The 20,033-nt window shown below is 40.4% G+C and overlaps 1 protein-coding gene across 12 annotated transcripts in view; it reads right to left on the reverse strand.

The window, feature by feature from the left end:
* PLEKHG3 (pleckstrin homology and RhoGEF domain containing G3) overlaps nt 1-20,033 on the reverse strand; it is a 52,374-nt gene that overhangs the window by 30,079 nt on the left and 2,262 nt on the right. For 9 of the 12 annotated variants that reach the window (XM_027843733.1, XM_027843734.1, XM_027843742.1 and 6 more), the window contains exon 2: nt 12,420-12,475. The exons of 1 other annotated variant lie outside the window; for it this stretch is intronic. The gene's annotated coding sequence lies outside the window, so the exon portion shown is untranslated. Of the gene's footprint in view, nt 1-12,419; nt 12,476-14,804; nt 14,870-20,033 lie in introns of all 12 variants that reach the window. 2 more of the 12 variants (XM_027843736.1, XM_027843738.1) reach the window with 1 other exon arrangement.

A 20,033-nucleotide genomic window follows, 5' to 3' on the forward strand; every position in this document is an offset into this window, starting at 1 on the left:
GATAGGAAAGAAAAAATCTAGAACTGCAGGACAGAACCCTATAACTAAAACTTCCCTCCTTTCTTGGCAAACCATGAATGCGGCTGGCTGGCCAGCTCAATTTTGGGAGATGTTTTCCATAAAACTCACAACCTAGTATGGAGAGTCTTATCATGTCTCACTCCAAGATATATTCAGTCATGCTCAATTTGTCAGTTTCTAATGCAAAGGAATTAGAAGAATGTTCATATTTCACAGATGATAAAACCAAAGCATGCAGCCCTCGAACAAACACACACACACAACACACACCAAGCATTTTCTGGTCCAATTCATTGAAAATGTATTTAAGTTTCAACTGGGTATAAGATGATGGGGTTAAAAAGATGGACATGACAGACAGCTGCTATCAAGAAGCTTATGACCTAATAGGGGCATGCAAGACACATACACAAATAACTATGTAAGAAAGAAGACTAAGGAAAATATGAAGGGAAGTCTGAAGCAGATATCTCAAAACAGGGTTTTACTTTTTCCTGGGAAAGAAGTTCAGAGCAAGAAGTTAGAGAAAATATCTTGGTGAAAATGATACCTGATCTGGGATTTCAAGGAGGAGAGAGATTTGAACAGATTTCCATAGGATATGAGGGGAGTTGAGGAGGCCATTACAGGTACAGGGACTATAAGAGCAAAAGTACTGAAAAGGGAAAGGGCAGGACAAAAAAAGGAGTAAGAGAGTAGCAACAGTTAGTTTGGAATGTAATGTACATGGAGAGTATTATGAGGTAAGGCTGAAAAGCTAATGGGAATCATCTTGGAAGGCCTTGAAGGCCAAGATCAAAGGTTTATGCTGTAATTAGTGACTTCATTTCTGAGTCAAGATGTGGTTCATTAGGAAAATTACTTGAGGAATGATATAAAGGATGGACTAGAAAGGAAACTGACTGGAAGCAGGAAAATCTGTGAAGACCCCCTTTTATAAGAAGGAATTAGGGTCAGAATCACTGGGAATAGAAAGGAGTAGATAAACTGATCAGATATTATGCAGGTAAAGTCAGTAGTGTTTGACAACTGATTAGATGTGAGGCAAGAAGAATGTGTCAATGATGACTCCTAAGTTACAAGTCTGGGAGACTAACATGTGTGTGTGTGAGAGAGAGAGAGAGAAAGAGAGAGTTTATTTTTTACTATGTGCCAGGCATTGTGATATGCACTGGGTATACAATAGAAGGGGAAAAAGATAGTCCCACTCTCAAAAAGCTTATATTCTAATGGTGGAAAACAACACATAAAGGCAGCTGGAAGAGGGGGCAGTGAGGAATACTCCAGGCTGGGCTGCTGAGGAGGTAGAAAAGTTCATAGAAGCCTCAGCACCCCATGAAATGTTGTGGTGATCTGGGTCAGAGACTCACCAATCAGGATTAGGAGAGTATACTGTCATAAGGAGGAAGCTAGGTGGCTCAGTGGGTAGAGTGCTGGGCCTGGCGTCCGGAAGACCTGAGTTCAAATGTGGCCTCAGACACCTAATAGATGTGTGACCCTGGGCAAGTCTCTTCACCTCTGTTTGCCTTAATCCACTAGAGAAGGAAATGACAAACCACTCCAGGATCTTTGCCAAGAAAACCTTATGGTCCATGGAGTCACAAAAAGTCAGACATAACTGAAGAAAAACAACTGTCATGAAAGCCAAGGAAGGAGGGGTGGCCTACAATGTTAAATACTGAAGAGAGATCAAGGAGAATGAAAACAAGAAAAATGTCACTGGAGTTAGCAACTGGGAATTCATTTGTGACCCTGGAGAAAGGTATTTCAGTGGAGTAGTGAGAATGAAAGCCAGGTTAAAAGAGGATAAAGACTGAATGAGTGATGAGGGATTTACTTTACCCGAGAAAATATTAACAAAACCAAGGAAAGTCCCAGATGTTCCACTACCCTATTCTTTAGGGTTTCATTTCTCTGGGTAAGATAAGGCTTTCCTAGATAAGAGGCCATCTTATTAGCAAGGTCCTCTGTCTCTGGAGCTAGAAAGAGGTTCTCAGAACCAGCTATGGCTGGGAAGCAGAGGGGTGGGGATAAGGCTAATTAGCCACTGCAAAGGTGACCTTGTCTGGCTCACTGCATCAGCAAATTGTTGTGAGGCCACCTGCTGGGAGGGGAGACAGGAAAAGTGGGGAAAACAGGGACCAGATCCTTCTAGTTTAGAATATTTACCATTGCATCAAGTTCAAAGGAATTGCGAAATCTGAGAATGAACTAGGTAGTTAGCGGTAGTCTGGTTACATTCTCCTACGTCTTGAGAATACCTGATAAAGAGAACAGGTGTGTTTCAAACCCCCCTTTATACTACAGTGGCCCAACAGAGAAAGCTTTTGCCAAACCCTCTTAATTCTAGCGCGTTCTCTTTATTCATTATTTCTCAATTATTCTGTATATAGCTTGTGTGCCCATATTTGTTTGCTTATTGTCTGTATTAGATTGCTCCTTTAAGACAGGAACTGACTTATGCCTCCTTTTGCATCCCCAGTGCCTGGTACACTGCCACCACACTGCCTGGCACATAGTAGGCATTTCATGTTTACTGACTGACTGACTGAATAGGAAGAAAGAAATTCATCTCTCTAGGGCTACAGTTCTGTCCCACATACCCTCTTCCCCCTTAGGTTAGTACTCTCTAGTTGAAATAAATATTACATTTTTTTGTACCTCTCCTGTACCCAACACCTAACAGCCTTGTTCTCATAATCGCGCACAACCAAAGAACAGGAGTCTAAAACCTTCAAGTTCCTCTATTACTAAGCACTGGACTCAGGGAAAATAGAAAATAACTCAGCTAGAAAGGAAGAAGCCAATGCCTACTCCTGGGGGAGGGCCAGACCAGGAGATGAAATAAAAAAGAATTCACGAATAGGCAGGGCACATTCCCTGGAGGCCTGTGATGGGAGATAGACACACAGTGGTTAGAATTTAGGCAGAAGAATCACTTCGCCTTGAGAGAAGAGAAACCCCCACAGAGGGTAAGAACAGCAAACACTAGAAAAATTCGAGGCATTTTACAGACTACAGGGACTGGAGCTGGAAGGAGTCTCAGAGCTCTGCTAGTTTAATCCTCCTCTTGGTTTCACAGATGAAGAACGTGAGACCCAGGGAAGTTAAGTGATTTGCCCAAAGTCACAGAGCCTCTTAATTGGTCTTTCTTTTTCTAGTGTCCCTCCTCTCCAATCTATCACACAGCTGTGAAAGCGATTCTCCTAAATTTCAGATCTGTCCATGTCATTTCCCTTCTCAATAAACTTCAATAGCTCCCTATTGCCTCTAGGATCAAATAGAAGCTCCTTTGTTTAGCTTTTAAAGTTCTTCACAAAAATCGCCCTCATCTCTTTTTCCAGTATCTTTCCTAGCTTATCATATAGTCTATCCTTTCCTGCTCTCTACAATAGAATTTGGCTTAAATAGACTCCTGGTTGCTTCTTGCACATAGCACGTCATCTATCTCCCTTTTCACTCACTGTCCCCCATACCTGGAATGTACCCCCATTTTACCTCTATCTTTTAGAATCTCATGCTACCCATCTCATCACTGAGTGATCATCATGGACTCAGAGTCCAGGTTGAAAAATATGTTTTTTTTTGACACAGACAAAAGTGGGAATTTGTTTTGCTTGACTATACATATTTGTTTAAAAAAAGGGAGGGGCTTTGTTTTTATTCATTTAATTGGAGAGACAGGAAAATGTGGGGATAGATTTTATGTGAAAAAAATTAAAATAAATCCTGCAATTCTGCAAAAAAAAAAAAAATTTCCTTCCAGAACTCTGCTTTCCCTTCAAAACTCACTTTATATATTGAAGCCTGATCCTCTCAGCTGCTGGTTTCCTCCCCACTTAAAAAAAATTTTTTTTGGTAGATTTTGTAGATGCTTATTCTGTTCTTTCATGTTCTGTGTTCTTACCTGTTCTTTCCCCTCAGTAGAATGTAAGCTACTTGAGGGCAGGGACTTTTTTATTTTTGTCTGTTCTCCAGCTCCTAGCACCATGCTTAGCACATAGTAAGAGCTTACTGTCCTCCATCACAGTGGTGAACTCCTCATTCAAGGAGCCGACTCCCTGTTTCACACCTTTCTGATGTTTGTTATCAGAGAATCACTGAATAAAGCCATTTCTGTTGCTTTATCTTTCAAAGAATATTGAATATTATGATGTATGGACAGGAGACAACTTATCAGAAGTGAGCTTTAAAATTTTAAAGGCAAATGAGATAATGAATCTGAAAATGTTTTGGAAAAGTATGAAGAACTACATAATACTATTATTCATTAAAATCATTATCATCAAGAAGAGGTTAGAAAGAAAACCATACAGAGACCTATGAAGATGTTATTTTTCTATAGTTGAGTCAAGGTAAAGAGAGAAAAGGGCCATCAACTAGACAAAAAGAAATTACATATTGTACTCAGAAAACAAGGTCAATTCAAGTATGCTAAAGACATATATCAACCCTTGCAAAAAAAAAGATATAAGGTCCAGAGGAAATTTTAAGAAAATAACAACAATAGCATTTGTGTTGTACCTTAAGGTTTGCAAAGCATTTTATACAAATAAGTTCTCTTATCTGATTTTCACAAAAACCCTGAAAAGTAAGTGCTCTGATTGTCCCTCTTTCACAGATGAGGAAATTGAGGCTGAAAGAAATTAAACGAGTGGCCTAGGTCACACAGCTTATAAGTGTATAAGGCCGGATTTGAATCCAGATTTTCCTTGACTCTGAGACCAGTGCTCTCTTCCACTATGCCACCTGGCTACCAAGAAACTATATTAGTGCAAAAACTAAGGACTTAAATTCCTTACAGTTTAGGGAATTTGGGCTTTGGGCTCTCATTAGATTCACACTCCGATCTAAGCGAACATTGGTAGCAGGTCTTAAATTAAATTACTTTTCTGTGGGTTATAAGGGAGAAGGCTCTTAAAGAATGAGTGGGTCAAACAACAAATCACAGAAACAATCAATAATTTCATCAAAGAGAATGACAATAATGGGACAACATACCAAAATTTATGGGATGCAGCCAAAGCAGTATTTAGGGGAAAATTTGTATCTCTAAATGCTTGCAACAATAAAATAGAGAAAGAGCAGATCAATGAATTGGGCATGCAACTATAACAGCTAGAAAAAGAACAAATTAAAAAACCTCAATTAAATGCCAAATTGGAAATGCTGAAAATCAAAGAAGAGATTAATAAAATTCAAAGTAAGAAAACGATTGAACTAACAAATAATGGAGAGGGCTGAGAAATCCACCTTTGCCTGATATGTAGAAAGGGATATAGTCCACAGAGAATGGTTTGGGGCATTCATGGCTGTAATGATGGAATAGGGGGTATTATTCTCTGTCTGGCACCCCAGATTAAGAGTGAGAATGTAATGTTCTCTTCAATAGAGTATAAGCTTCTTGAGGGTAGTGGCTATTTTGTTTTTGCCTTTGTAGACCCACTGCCTTTGCAGAAAGTTTGGTACCAAGTAGGCGTTTAATAAATATTTGTTCAGCTGTCTAATTACAATGACCAAGCCTAGCCCCAGAGAAAAGATAAGAAAATATACCTCCCTCCCTTCTTCACAGGGGTGGGGCATATACCATCAAATTCAGATGAAATGTTGATTAATTTTGCTGAATTTTCTTTTTTCCCTCTTTTTTCTTCATTTCTTTCTTTCTCACAAGGGATGGCTTATTGGCTAGGGCAAAGGAGAGGGATATGTATGCTGAAATGAAAGCAACATTAAAAACAAAAAATAACAGCAAAAAAAAAAAAAGAGTTAAATGCCTATATTTGTTCAATTGAGTTGTTGGATTCATTAATTAGTGTGTCCAGTGACCAGGAAATGATGGAATAAATTATGTCATAGAAGTGTAATGGAACATTACTGCTACATAATGAATAACAAATATGTCGAATTTAACAAAACATGGAAAAACACATAGTTCTAGTATCTAGTCCAACCCATTTATTTTACAGATAAGGAAACTTGAACCCAGAGAGGTTAAGTGATTTTGCCCAAGATCCCACAGTACATAAGGAGGTAAGCAGCATAGACAGAACTCAAAGTCAGGGCCTTTGACTACAAAGCCAACATTTTCTATGGCACCAGGAGATAAAATGACACAGAGTAAACAAAGTAGTACCAAAAGAATAATATACACAATTAATACACCTATATTAATAAAGACAGCTTTTAGTTGGGAACAAAGTTTAAGATCAAAAACACAGGATCTCATAGGTACTTTTTATAAAACATACACCTGTCATTTGTTTTAACAAACAGAAGTCTACTAGAATGTAAGGATTTACTAGAATTTACAATTAGTTGCAATCATTGATGTTGTTTAACTTAGTGTTTTTAGAGATTATGCAACATGGAAGATTCAATTAGGAATACCCTGGGAGGGCTCTATGCTGTGTCAAAATAAAATGTTATCAATAAAGAGCCAGAAAGAATTGAATTTCCTTCTTGTAAAAATAAATGATAAAAATTGTCTTAACTTATAATTGAAAAAAAATACTATTAAAAAAATTTATTTTCTCAAGTTTAGAAATAGGCAACTAGACAACACAGTGGATAGAGTGTCAGGCCTGGAGTCTGGAAGACCTGAGTTCAAATTCAGCCTCAGACACATACTACCTGTATGACCCTCAGCAAGTCACTTAACCCTGTTTGTCTCAGTTTCCCCATCTTTAAAATGAACTGGAAAAGGAAATGTAAAATTACTCTAGTATCTTTGCCATGAAAACTCCAAAAGAGGTTACAAAGAGTCAGACATGACTGAAAATGACTTAGGAACAACAAAAGTTTAGAAATAGATCTGGATTTTGAATGAACAGCAGGGAGCTATCAAGAAATGGTGAGTTCATTCTCCAACAAGCTGCTCCTACCCATCTAGTCCAACCTTACAGAACAGGAGATATTTGTGATTTTGTCATTGTGGGGAACTCCTAGTTTGGGAACTCCTTCCACCAACATAGATAACAAATCGACATCTTTTGGTGACTTAGTAGGCAAGTGTTATTTGAAAATTATTTAAAATGTACAGAGATTAAGAGATTTGCAGAGGGTCACATCACTAATGAGCATATAGAGACAGGATTTGAGCCCAGTTCTTCCTTACTCCAAGACTAGTAACTTGCTTCTTACCTTGCAAAAAAGGCATTAAAAATTTTAACTTACTTGTCCTCTTCTGTTTCTTTTTTAATGAAACTACCCCTTCCTCAGGCTTAACCTGCACCCTACTTTTGAGAGAAAAATCAAAAGCTAATCCAACATGTTTTACCTCTGATCTACCTGAAATCATTCCTGGCCCTGGGGATAGAGCCTAGAAGCTATCACCTCTGACAGTTACTACTATACTTATGTGACCTTGGGAAAGTCGCTTCAATTTTATGAGTCTCAGTTTCCCCATTTGTAAAAGGAGAGGGGTGGATTGAATTAAATGGGTCTCTGAGGCCCCTTCCAGCTCTGTAACTATGATCTTATGATTCTCTATAGAAGTACAAGAATACCCAGATGGGGGTACAATATCTCAGAGACAATTAGCTAGCCCTGCCAGACACCTAGAGCCACAAACCACATCTGTCACCTCTTCACAAATCCCAGTGCAAGAGTCTTCCTTCCTATCCAACAAAACCCCCCTACCCCACCCCCATACTTGTTTTCTAAGGGACCTCAACTAGAAAGACCCAACTGCCAAAGAAACTCATCCAACCAGTTCCCAAGTGGGTGGAGAAAAGTGTTCTCCCCAGCTTAGAAACGTATCACAAAAGGACTAGACAGGACGTAACCGAGACTGGAGAGCAGTCCTCAGACCCTAAAGCCCTGGGAAGAGGGGGAAGGTGCAAGAGGATGGGACAGAAGTGCTCAAACAGGAAAAGTTGATTGCCCAGAAAGACGTGGCCATTAACCAGAGCTACATGAGGTAGCTAAATGGATGCTGTAAATCCCATATTCCAAGCCTGTTCTTCCCACCCAACCAAGCCCAAAGGAAGTGGTGGGCAGCTATTTCATTCACTGCCTTGTGAGTCAGTGACAGGTCTGGCCCCCAGCCAGTGCTGAGATTACACAGAACAGGCCCCCACAGTACTTCACTGTTAAAAACAAAACAAAACAAAACAACCACCCTCCAGGGCTTCTGAGAAAAGAGAAGTTGTAGGAACAGGTGTGAGCGACGTTAACTTTGCTTTATCCACGGCTTGTCTAAAAGCCAACAAAGCACCAGACCTCTGGAGACCATCCTTTCAAGTAGCCAGCTTCTCACCTCCAAAGATCTAAGAACACGGCAGCAACATGTAATCAGCTCTGGGGAGCTACGCAGGTCAGTGGAGATGAAAGGAAGAGAACAAAGACCCCCCTTGTCTTATACTAACTCTGGGAGCTACTATGTGAGGAAAGGAGAGTCTCCTCTTGCTACACTAGCACATCACTAGGTTTCTCCATTTTTTTTTTCCTCTCCTCAAAAAAAGAAATTCACCTTTTTTTCCTCAGGTGTTGGATCAGCCAGGTTTTGGCCAGGAAGGAACAAATAATAATAGTTATCATTTATATAACTCTTTAAGATTTGTAAAGTGCTATGCTTGTTATCTCATCGATCTTCATGACAACTAGGTGAGGTAGGTGCTATGATCATCCCCATTTTACGGATGGGGAAACTGAGGGAGGCAGTGTTTACTTGAGTTCTGATTTGACCTCCGGTCTTCCTGACTCCAAGTTAGGTACTCTTACCCACCGTGCCACCTCGCTGCCTCTTCTACAAAGGGAATCACATAGAAGATGGCAAGAGTTCAATACTGTTTCTTCAGAAACTTGAACCCCATGAGGAGCACAGAGAAAACAAAGCAGAAACAAGTAAGTCTATGACTCTTAAAATAAAAGGCAAAACATACTAGAAGGGAACAGAAATAATGAGAACAAAGCAAAAGTTGGAGGGGGAGGGGAGATTGTTAATTAAGTACTTAAATAACTGGGAAAAGAGAGTCAATCGACAACCATTTACTAAGTATCTACTATGTGCCAAGAATTGTGTTAGACATTGGGGAAATGAATGTAAAGAATGAAACAATTCCCTATCTGCAAGGCGCTTATATTTTAATGGGGTTGTTTCCAACTCTTTGTGACCCCATATGGGATTTTCTTTGCAAAGATACTGGAGTGGTTTTGTCATGTCCTTCTCCAGTTCATTTTACAGATGAAAAACTAAAGCAGACAGGGTTAAGTGACTTGCCTAGGGTCACACAGCTAGTAAGTGTCTGAGGCCAGATTTGAACTCAGGAAGATGAGCCTTCCAGACTCCATGCCCAGTACTCTATCCACTGTGCTACTTAGCTGCCCTAAATATGAGTATATACAGAATAAATAGCAACTAACTAAATACAATGTAGTTTGGGAGAGAGGGCACAAGCAGTTGGAGGGGAGTGGAGGGAATCAGGAAAGACTTCATGTAAAAAGGGTGATGCTTGAGCTGTGTCTTGAAGGAAGAGAGAGATCTTATAAGGCAGAGATGAGGTGAGAATGCGTCACAAATACTAGTGAGTACAAAGGCAGAGACAGCTGACATGGAAAGAGAAGGCAAGTTTATTGGATTGCAGAGAGAGGGAAGGAGGGAGGGGAGCCATGTTCAAGAAGGCTAAACACATAGGTTGGGTCTAAGGGCTTTAAAAGCTACCCAGAGGAGCTTATATTTTATACCAATAGGGTCAGCTGAGTAGGGGATCAACACAGGCAGATATGCTTTTAAGGAAAATCACTTTGTCAAGCAGTGTGGAAAAATAGAGTGGGAAGAGAGAAGACAGGGTGACCAATGGAGAGGGTGAGTATTGAAATAATCTAGGCTAGAGATGATGAGGGTCTGAACTGAGGCACTTATGATGTGAAAAGAGAAGAGATCAGGTAAGAGAGCTATTGTACGAGTAGAATCAGCAAGATTTGTCGACTGACTGGACATAGGGATTGAGGGAGAGTGAATCGTTGAAGACAGTACCAGCATTATGAAGTTGGAGACTAGAAGAATTTGACAAAATTAGGCAAGTTTGGAAAAGAGGGAGGCTTTGGAGGTAAAGTTAATGAATTTAGTTTTGGCTTTGTTCAATAGCCTACTCGTGATGCTCAAGGGAAAGATTGAGGCTGCATACATAAATCTGGGTGTCATCTGTATAGTGATGGTAATTAAACCCATGGGAGCTAGTAAAGCTACCAAAAGGGACCTTGAAAAGAGGAAGAGGGGCAGCTAGGTGGTACAGTGGATAGAGCACCAGCCCTGGATTCAGGAGGACCTGGGTTCAAATCCAGCCTCAGACACATAACACTTACTAGCTGAGTGACCCTGGGCGAGTCACTTGGCCCCATTACCTAGCCAAAAAAAAAGAGGAAGAGAGTAATAACTAAGTAAATAAAAGGAAGAGAAAGTAGCAATTTCAGTAAATTCAAAGAACTTGAGATAGGGTAGGCAACACCGAGTTGAAGGGTCGGGGACAGCCTTTGGGAAGAGATTAGGCTCAAAGCAGTGCACACAAAACTAATGAAAGAAACAAAGTAAAGAGAATCCCCCCACCAAAAAAAAAAGCAATAAGAAAGAAACAAATGAAGGAAAACACTAGTCCAGGGATGGGGAATACATGTGGCCTTCTAGGTCCTTGGATGCAGCCTTTTGAAGGCGTCCAAGTTTTACAGAACAAATCCTTTTATTAAGTTTGGATTCAGTCAAAGGGCCACACTTGAGGATTTAGAGGGCCACATGTGGCCTTGAGGCAGAAGGTTCCTTACCCTTGCACTTGTCTAACATTCAGAATTTTAAACGTGAATATATTAGACAATCCTAATAAAACCAGAGAGTGACCTAACAGATAAGAAAACAAAACCACACAATCTGTTGTCTATCAAAAAATATAACTAAAAAGAAGACATAGGCCTGAGTTTCTGGTGAAGTCACTAAGTAATAAGGTTCTGAAACTGAGCCCAGAGATAAGTCCCCATTCCTCCAGAGGGCTCTCAGGTATCTTTGCAATGTGAGGCTGGGAAGCTGCATTCATACCCCAGGAGGACTGGCACCTAAGCAGTTAACAAACCACTTCAAATGAGCAGCAAGCAGACACAAATAACTCTGAAATTAAATGCCGCCTTCTGCAAAACCTTTTCAATAAATGCCTTATTCAGGAACAGTTCCGCATGTGGGGCATATTTTCTGCATTTCTCTCATTCCTGATTCCTGGGGGCTTTTTAAAGAAGGAAATGAGATTTCCCAACTCAATTCTGATGCTCCTCAGCAGGGCTAAGAACCTGGTAGTGGCTCCTTCTATAATAGGTGAGCTGAACACGGCTGTTTACATGCAAATACCTCCAGCGATTAAACATGTGGGAAGCTAAATACCGGAAGTCAAATACCAGAGAAACAAGAACAAAGCCAGAGCATTCAATATCACAACAACGCTATTTATACAGTACCTTCCTCATCCAAGGCTCTCAGACTCTCAGTGGACATTAACCCCTTAGTCTTCACAACAACCTTAGGTGCAAGGGGGTGGCAGGTCAATCAGTCAGTCAGTCAGTGACTAAACATTTATTAAGTACCTATGTGCCAGGTACTGCGCTAAGTGTTGGAGATACAAAGAAAGGTAAAAGACCCTTCCTGCTCTTAAGGAGTTCACAGTTCAATGGGGGAAAGGGGTGGGGGGAGAGATGCAAGCAATTATGTACAAACAAGCTATCTATAGACAGGATAAATCTGAAAAAACAACAGAAGGAAGGTATTAGAATTAAGGGAGGGAGTCAGGAAAGGATTCAGGTATGTGGGATTTTAAATAGGACTTGAAGGAAACCCAAAAAGCTAGGCGGTGGAGATAGGAAAGAGAGAAAACAGCCAGTTTATCAATAGCCCCATTTTACAGATAAGTCATTTATCTTGTCTTAGTTTCCCTGACACCAGATCCAAAAGATGAATAAAATGGGTACTTTTCTCCTATAACTAGCCCTCACTTTCCCCTTCACATATGGAATATCTTCATAAGTTTTCGTCCATAGGCCAAGAAGCATGACATATCATGATATATCTAAGATATGACATATCTCATGTTTGTCTGACCTGGCTTGATGTGAAGGCCTTAGTTAAAGAGTACATCTTCAAAATGAAGTCACCTATGAATTCATAACTAAAAGCATGAAAGTTCCCAGGATGTGCTTATCTACCTTAAAAGTGGGGTGAGAGGGAAGCTGAAGGAATGGCAGGAAATGGGGAGGTTAGGAAGCTAGATGCAGTGGATTGAGAACTTGGTGGACTTGAAGTCAAGAAGACCAGAATGGGAATCTTGACCCTGACACTTATTAGTTGTGTGACCTTATGTAAGTCACTTAAGTTTTCTCAATCTCAGTTTCCTCATTCCAAAAATGGAGATAATAAGAGTACCTACCTCAAAGGGTCGCTGTGAAGATCCAATGAAATAATAGATAGAGTGATTCCGCCAACCTTAAAGAGATATATGAATTTTAGCAATAATTAATAATAAGTAGGATGTAGGTACAGACATCTTGTTCTTCCATTTCTTCAACATCTATGTACATTACTTTAACCTTCACTCGATATTCTGTGTTTGTGTTCACCTATGCAACACTGGGCAAGTTTTCTCTCAGATTCTACTTTATAAAATAAGGGATTTATGAACCGATGACTGCTATTTTTAGCGGTGTACATGATCTTAAATTGCTTTTATGTGTATCAGCTAGATTTCAAACTGCTCCAGAACGGAGAGGTTAGGTAATCAGCTTCTTTTGTGTCCCTCACTCCCCCAAACAACAGGCATGAAATAAATGTTGTTCTCAGACTACAGCGACCCTGCTCCTCCCACAATGGGGAAAAAAAGGCCAAAGGAACCTGGCCACAAGTACGCAATGTAAATTACTTCTATGTGCTGATATGGTGAGAGAGTTCTGAAACTTAGAACCAAGAACTGTGAGAACTAAGTTCAGCCTCTGTTGAGTTGTGAGATCAATCCCAACTTAAGTTAGAAGCAATCAATCAGAGCATCCCTTGGCCACTCAGCAGGTCCTCCATACAAATGAGCTCCAAAGTGAAGCACTCTCCAGGGACTGCTCAAAAAGATCTACTAGAGTGCAGAGAGAAATTATCAGAACTCTTAACTCTTATTAATATTTTTAATCTTTAAAAAAAATTATGCCGTAGTAAAATTTAAATATATAATCCCATACCTTGTATCCTAACTCTATCCATAACAGCCAGTCAAACAGTCAGTTGTGTGTTCTCTACTATACACAAGATATTCTCAAAGAAGAGTAAGAGTTTCAAAATATGGAAGGACAGTGGGGTCACTTGTTCATTTACTCGGTATTATGACTGAGTATAACTTTCACATACCTGAATAAGTGGATTTCTGAGTTATATTATCAAGTTTTAACTAGCCCTCAAAAACAAACAAGTAGATTAAAAAATTGCTGCTGTCTATCTAGAGACTGAAGATAATAACTAATAATGACAACACAGGGGAACAAAAACGAAAGTGGGGGTGCTGACACCTCTCCTCCTAGTATGGGCTCTTTACCAACCACATTCTGAGTTGAAAACAAAGACAATCTAATCAAACCTGATAAGCAGTTGGCTGAAAATTTTTTTTTAATTTCAAAAAGATTTGCAATATGGATTTACATTCACTAGAATTAATGTTGAACCTCACCCTAGGTGTTTATTATGCCTTGAGTTATTAGCTAATAATAGTATGAAGCCATCGTGTTTAGCAAGTCATTTAAAAATTAAGCTTCTGTTGCTGAAACAATGTGTGTCTCCTACATAAACACATATCTGCACACTTAAAATACTTAGAAACAGAATTTTTTAACCTTCTAATTTCTAACCTTTCTGATTTTCTAAATCTTCCAAACAAAGGGTTCCTATGGGTTTTGAGCTCATTTGTTAAAAATATTAAAAATGTAACAACTTCAAATTAATTTGCAAGAACAATTGATTGACATCAGGGAAGATGGATCTTTACTTGCAAAAATTCAAATAAAGCCCTTGTATAATTGGTAGACAGCAGGAAAAAAAGAAAGTCATGATATAGCAAGCAGTCAACAAGACACTTTTTCCATGTTGGATCTACACATCTTTGGGAATTTTTCAGTCATGAGAGCCAATAAAACCAAATGTTGAAACAAGCAGAACTTAAAATTTGAATTGTTATATCACAAAGTATTAAGCCAAGACTTAAAAAAAAATAATTAAACATGCTCAATCACAATTATTACTATTTTAGAGAGAACAAAGGTTGTTATCATTAATAGAATTAAATAAAAACTATAAAATTGTTTATTTCATCTTTATTTCATCTTAATTACATCCTTTCTAATTTCCATTTTGAGACTATTTTCTAACATACATAATATTAGTACATGCATGTAATTTACAAACAGATAAATATAAATACAGTGAGTACATGCTAAAAAAATTGCTTTACTGACAGGGATACGCAATCAAACAGATCTGGATGCCATTGCTACATACAATAAATATTTGGGATGGGCCTTTCCAAATGCTGGCTTACTTGGCCTCCCTCTCCTGTCTAACATAAGCCCTGAAAGGATGGGACTACAGATGTCAGCAGAGGTAGTGAATTGAGTTAAGGCAAGAAATCCAACCTCCCGCTGCTTGCAAGAGAGACATTCCCTTGGCCTCCTGGTTGGGCAGAATGCTGGCCCTACATACCCGAGTGCCATCTGAGGGACAAACAATAGTGGTCGGTCACATTAGCCTTTCACAGGCTAAATGCATAAGAAAAAAACATTACCTTGTTGGAAAGGTAGTGGAATCTGTTATATGGCATGGCTCTCTGGGAGGCAGAGGGAAGTGATTCTGAGGAAAATTGAAGGTGTAAAAAAAAAAAAGACAAAGAAAAACATCTGAAAGATTGGAATTATAATGACCTATTATTTTCACTGCATACTATATCTGATTTAACACATACCAAAAGATAACTGGAAATAAAATAGCCTCAAATACTATCACTTCAATACTTGGTCACCATAGAAGAACAAGTTACAATCCTAGATAGCCGCTTGTTCTGCCCATTCCCATACACCACTTCTCCCACTTTGCGCCAATGCAAACACTCCAGCAGCTATATTTGTGTCTAAATATCTCAAGCTGTGCATTTGATATAAGAAGACCGCTCCCTGAAAGCCATTCAGGCACTTACCGAGGTGTTTTCCCCAGAAAGACATACTGGTAGAGCAGCCCATTCTGCTCAACTTAGGGTCATAAGGCTCAGAGAAAAGACAGTAGAGATCAATCTGTGAATCTAACTGTCTCATTTCACAGAAGAAAAAAACTGTCGTTCCAAGATGTGGCAAAAAAGATTTGCCCAAGGTCAATTAAATTCAACAAATATTTATTAAATTCCCTGACACTGTACTATGTGCTACAGATAAAAGGACCAAAAAAGGATACAGTTTCTCAACTACAGGAGCCAATATTGCAAGTTGGAGAGGTACAACATGTACACAGATAAAATAAATACAAATGACATGCAAAGTTATACAAAGAAATTTCAAGAGGAAGTGAATACTAGCAGCTAGGGGGATCCGGATGGCCTTTTGTGTAGGAGGTGGGAATAAGTTACATGCTGTGAAGGAAGGTGGGAATTGTAAAGATGAAATTGAGGAGTGAATGTAGGGGGACTTAAGGGGGGACAACACATGTGCAGAGAATCAAGATGACAAGGTGGTGTGGAGTGACAAGTAACAGAATGGTTTGGCCAGAAAAGAGAATGTGTGAAGGGAAACAATATGGAATAAGCCTGGAAAATAGGTAGGAGTCATATTATGAAGGGCTTCAAGTGCCAGGCTTTGGATTTTGTATTTCATCCTAGAGGCAATTGGGAGTCACTGAAAATTTTTGAGTAGGGAAATGACATAGTCACACAGGTGGTGTAAACAGAGGTAAGTAAACAAAATCTCAATCCTTGGCCTTTTTAGGGAGGAGGAAGGGCTTAAAACACATTTGTCATTGTGGTAGAAGAACAGCAGTAAGGAAAATAATCTGAGATTTTGTAATTTAGAAAAGAACACACACACACACACACACACACACACACACACACACACACAGCCTGGCACTTAGTAGGCACTTAATAAATGTTTATTGACCAACTCTCAGACTTACACACAAAACCTCTCTGACCACTAGAGGGCCATAGCACTCTCAGAGCTACAGCCAATAGCCATCAACCTCATCAAGGATGGGCTAAAGCAAAGAGTGGCAATATTTACCTTCCTCACCCAATTAAGTCAATCACAGCTCACTACCCGTAATAAAACACTATCAATATCTATGGTTGTATCTTGCTTTCACCTGTGATCAAAGCTTTATCCAACCTCCTTCTGCCATCATCTTCTGAAACTAAATCACCCAGTCGTCTTTATCCTTTGTCAAAGAAGGACCTTGTATGCTTACAGTTGCTCAGTACTTGGAGATTTCTCATTGCAACTTCCTCTCTGGGGTACGATTAAATCTATCTTTACCCTCATCACTGAGCCCCCATAGGAGGGGTTGGGGTGGGGCAGGAAAGAGCCCCTTAACCAGATCAGCCTGTGAAGCAGGGGTTCGAAAGCCATCACAGCTTCCCTGCACGTGAAGGCAAGATGACTTCCATATCCCCCTGCACACACACACACTTTTCTTAGCAGTCTTCAAGTAGTAGGAAGGCTATCTAGGGGAAGAGAGATTAGACTTATATTGTTAGGGTTTGGAGGGCAGAACTAGGAAGCAGTGGGTGGACTTTGCCTAGAAGCAGATTTAGGCTTAATGTAAGGCGGGGGGAACTTCCTAACAAACTCAAAAGTGGAAGTGGAGGAGGGTGGAAAAGCATGAGAATCGTAAGTCCACCAGCCCTGGTGGGATCTTCAAGAGGATGTAGGATGATCTCTTGTCAAGGATATTGCTAAAGTGCTGGTTGGATTGGATTACCTCCAATCCCTACCAACTCTAATATTCTATGATTCTATGCCTCCTGACTCAGGAAAAATGCTCCCAGGAAATTGTTCAAATACAACATTTATAAAATTAAGTTTGGGAGATTTGACCACTTCCTTTGAAACAGATTATTTGAGCAAGCAGGGAGGGCTATTTACTGGTGGGGTGGGGTGAGGTGGGGTGGAGAAGACTAGTCTGATTGACTTTGGAAGGTCATAGGATAACAAGAGCATAGATTTAGAGCTGGGTTCTTAGAAATCATTTTAGTGCAAACCTTTCATTTTACAGAAGAGAAGGAAGCGGAGATTCAGACAGGTAAAATTACTGCCCAAGGTGAGATGAGTAGTGAGTGGCAGGGCTGGGACTCCAATCCTGGGTCTCCAACCTGGGCAAATTCAGTGCTCTTTCCACTCACTAAGCTGAGGTTTCAAAGTTGAGTGATCTCTCACTATATTAGTTCTTTCTTTCTATACTATTCCCATCTCTAATACCATCTACTAGCAAAACTCTCGATCCCAACCTCTGAAGCTCGAGTTGTCCATCACCTCCATCAATACACCCCTCCCCAACTCATTTCTGATCCCCCAAATTGTCTCCACTTGTGTTACCAATCTGCCTACTCCTTGTATTACCAATCCAAGAGATCAAAGTTCTTCGGGCAACTTCTCACCCTTCCCTTCCCAAACCTCTACCCCATTTCCTATCAAGGCATACCTGCTGTGCCTAATAATGGGTCTTTCCCCTTTAGAAAGAATAAGCAAATAGGTCTGGCCATTGCACTATCTTCCCAGCTGCAAGATTAAGTGGGGGAAGGGAAAGCTACAGACAAAAGTCTGATTCATCACTGCTCATAGGGAAAAGGGGGAATTCCTCCTAGGAAAGACTGGAGCCAAAAAGTGGGATCACTGACTATCAAAGAGGTCAGATATTATATACCTATGATCTTCTGCTTTGTTTGGGAGCCCATAGGTCCCAGTGTAAAGATCCATGACAGCAATGGAAAATCCCCATCCATTTATTAGGACTTCCCTTGTGTTTGAAGGGCCACTGAACTTTCTCTCCTACCCCGGACTTAAAATATAACTACCCAGAAAGGACGAGAAGCTGAATTACACCTTTCAGGACCTGATATTGTGTTCAAATCAAGCCAGGCCCCTTTCTCTGTTAACAACAACATTCTGCCCCTACAGAATTTGAGCTCAGAAAAGTGTCCCAACTTGTCTTAATTTTAGTGCCTTCTCTCTGTTCACTACTTGCTATTTAATCTGTGTATAGCTTGTTTGTATATATTTGCTTATCGTCTTCCCCCACAGATTTTGTTGTTGTTTAGTCATTTTCAGTAGTGTCCAACTCTTCCTGACCCCATTTGGGGTTTTCTTGGCAAAGGTACTAGAGTGGTTTGCCATTTCCTTCTCCAGCTCATTTTACAGATGAGGAAACTGAGGCAGAGTTAAGTGACTTGCCCAGGACCACACAGCTAGGAAGTGTCTGAGGCCAGATTTGAACTCAGAAAGATGAGTCTTCCTGACTCTAGACCCACCACTCTATCTACTGAACCACCACCTAGCTGCCCCAACAACAACAAAAATGTAATCGAGGGGCAGCGAGGTGGCGCAGTGGATACAGCACTGGCCCTGAAGTCAGGAGGACCTGAGTTCAAATCCGACCTCAAACCAAACACTTGACACTTACTAGCTGTGAGACCCTGGGCAAGTCACTTAACCCCAATCGCCTTAAAAAAGCAAAACGTAATCTATATATGGCTTGTGTTCGTGTATGCATACTTGTGTGTCTGTGTATAATTTGTTCATTGTCTCCCTCTGTTAGATTGTGAGCTTGTTGAAGGCAGAAATTGCCTTTTCCCTCTTTTTATATCTCTGGAAATTAGCACAGTGCCTAGCACAGGATAGACACTTAATAAATGTTGATTGATTGATTGTTGGGGAAACTGAGGGCCTGTTTGTTCATCAGCATCATTCAGGATTGTGCATGGGAAGTCACAAGACTTAAGGTTGGAAAGGACTTTAGAGATCATAACCCACCACTGTCTCACTTTACACATAAGGAAACTGAGGCCCAGAGTGATTAGAGGACTAGGATCTGATCCCAGTATTTCCTATTGCAATATAGGAAATATCTCTGCTATACTACGCAACCCACAAATGACTAGAAAGAAATCTAAGTTATCTAATAGCCTCCTCTGCCTGTCACCCAGAGAGGTAGCTAAAGAATCAAAAGCATTAATGTTACCAAGAAATGTAAATTAGCTGAGTCTGAGCACCACTTGTACTGCTGAAGGGCAGGGAGGTCAGGAGAGCAGAGCGGGGTAGAAAAGGAGGGAGAGGACTATGCAGAGACTAAAGAAAGACACATGGTAAGAGGAGAGGGCTAAGGGTGAATGGGTGGGTGTCAGGGGTGGAGAGTAAGCTAATGGCTCTACCCAAACTTTTAGAGGATAAATTTGAGATCATCCCACCAACGGTAGTTTCCAGCAGTTCTTTTTCCAGTTGCCTAGGCCCCTGATTGAGGTCTCCTAGAGGAAAAGGAAGAATTGTCTGGGCCTGTAATTATGAAACAAAGGCATCTGGAGAAGCAGCTAACCAGAGAAAAGTAACAGAGCAGGGGGTCTGGAATAGGGGGAAAGCCGAGGAAGCTAAGGAAGACTGAATTGCATCCTGAGTTCTAGGAATATTCAAACAGAGAAACCATACAACTCCTCTATTAACCCTCCCATACCTGCACTAGCTCTGGCAGCATCCCACGGTCTGTAGCTTAGGCACTACAGTGGGCTGGAAGAGGATAATCCACAAGTCTTCGGTGCCCCCTCCCTTTTCCTCTACTTACTTCAGGCTGTCATCATTAAGCCCAGGGTCTTTGGTCTCCTGCTGTGTAAACAAACTGACTTGGATGAAATCCCTGAATATGGCAAGTCAAATATTTACCCTGAAACTAGGACCCTGGGGAATGTAACATGCCAATGGGTGTAAGCGCCTGGGATTGGCTCCTGGTATCATCTGTTAGTGACTGCTCAGGACAAGTTCAAAAA

The sequence above is a fragment of the Vombatus ursinus genome, unplaced genomic scaffold (genome assembly GCF_900497805.2).
Source record: "Vombatus ursinus unplaced genomic scaffold, bare-nosed wombat genome assembly UNPS02014926.1, whole genome shotgun sequence".
Lineage (NCBI taxonomy): Eukaryota > Metazoa > Chordata > Mammalia > Diprotodontia > Vombatidae > Vombatus > Vombatus ursinus.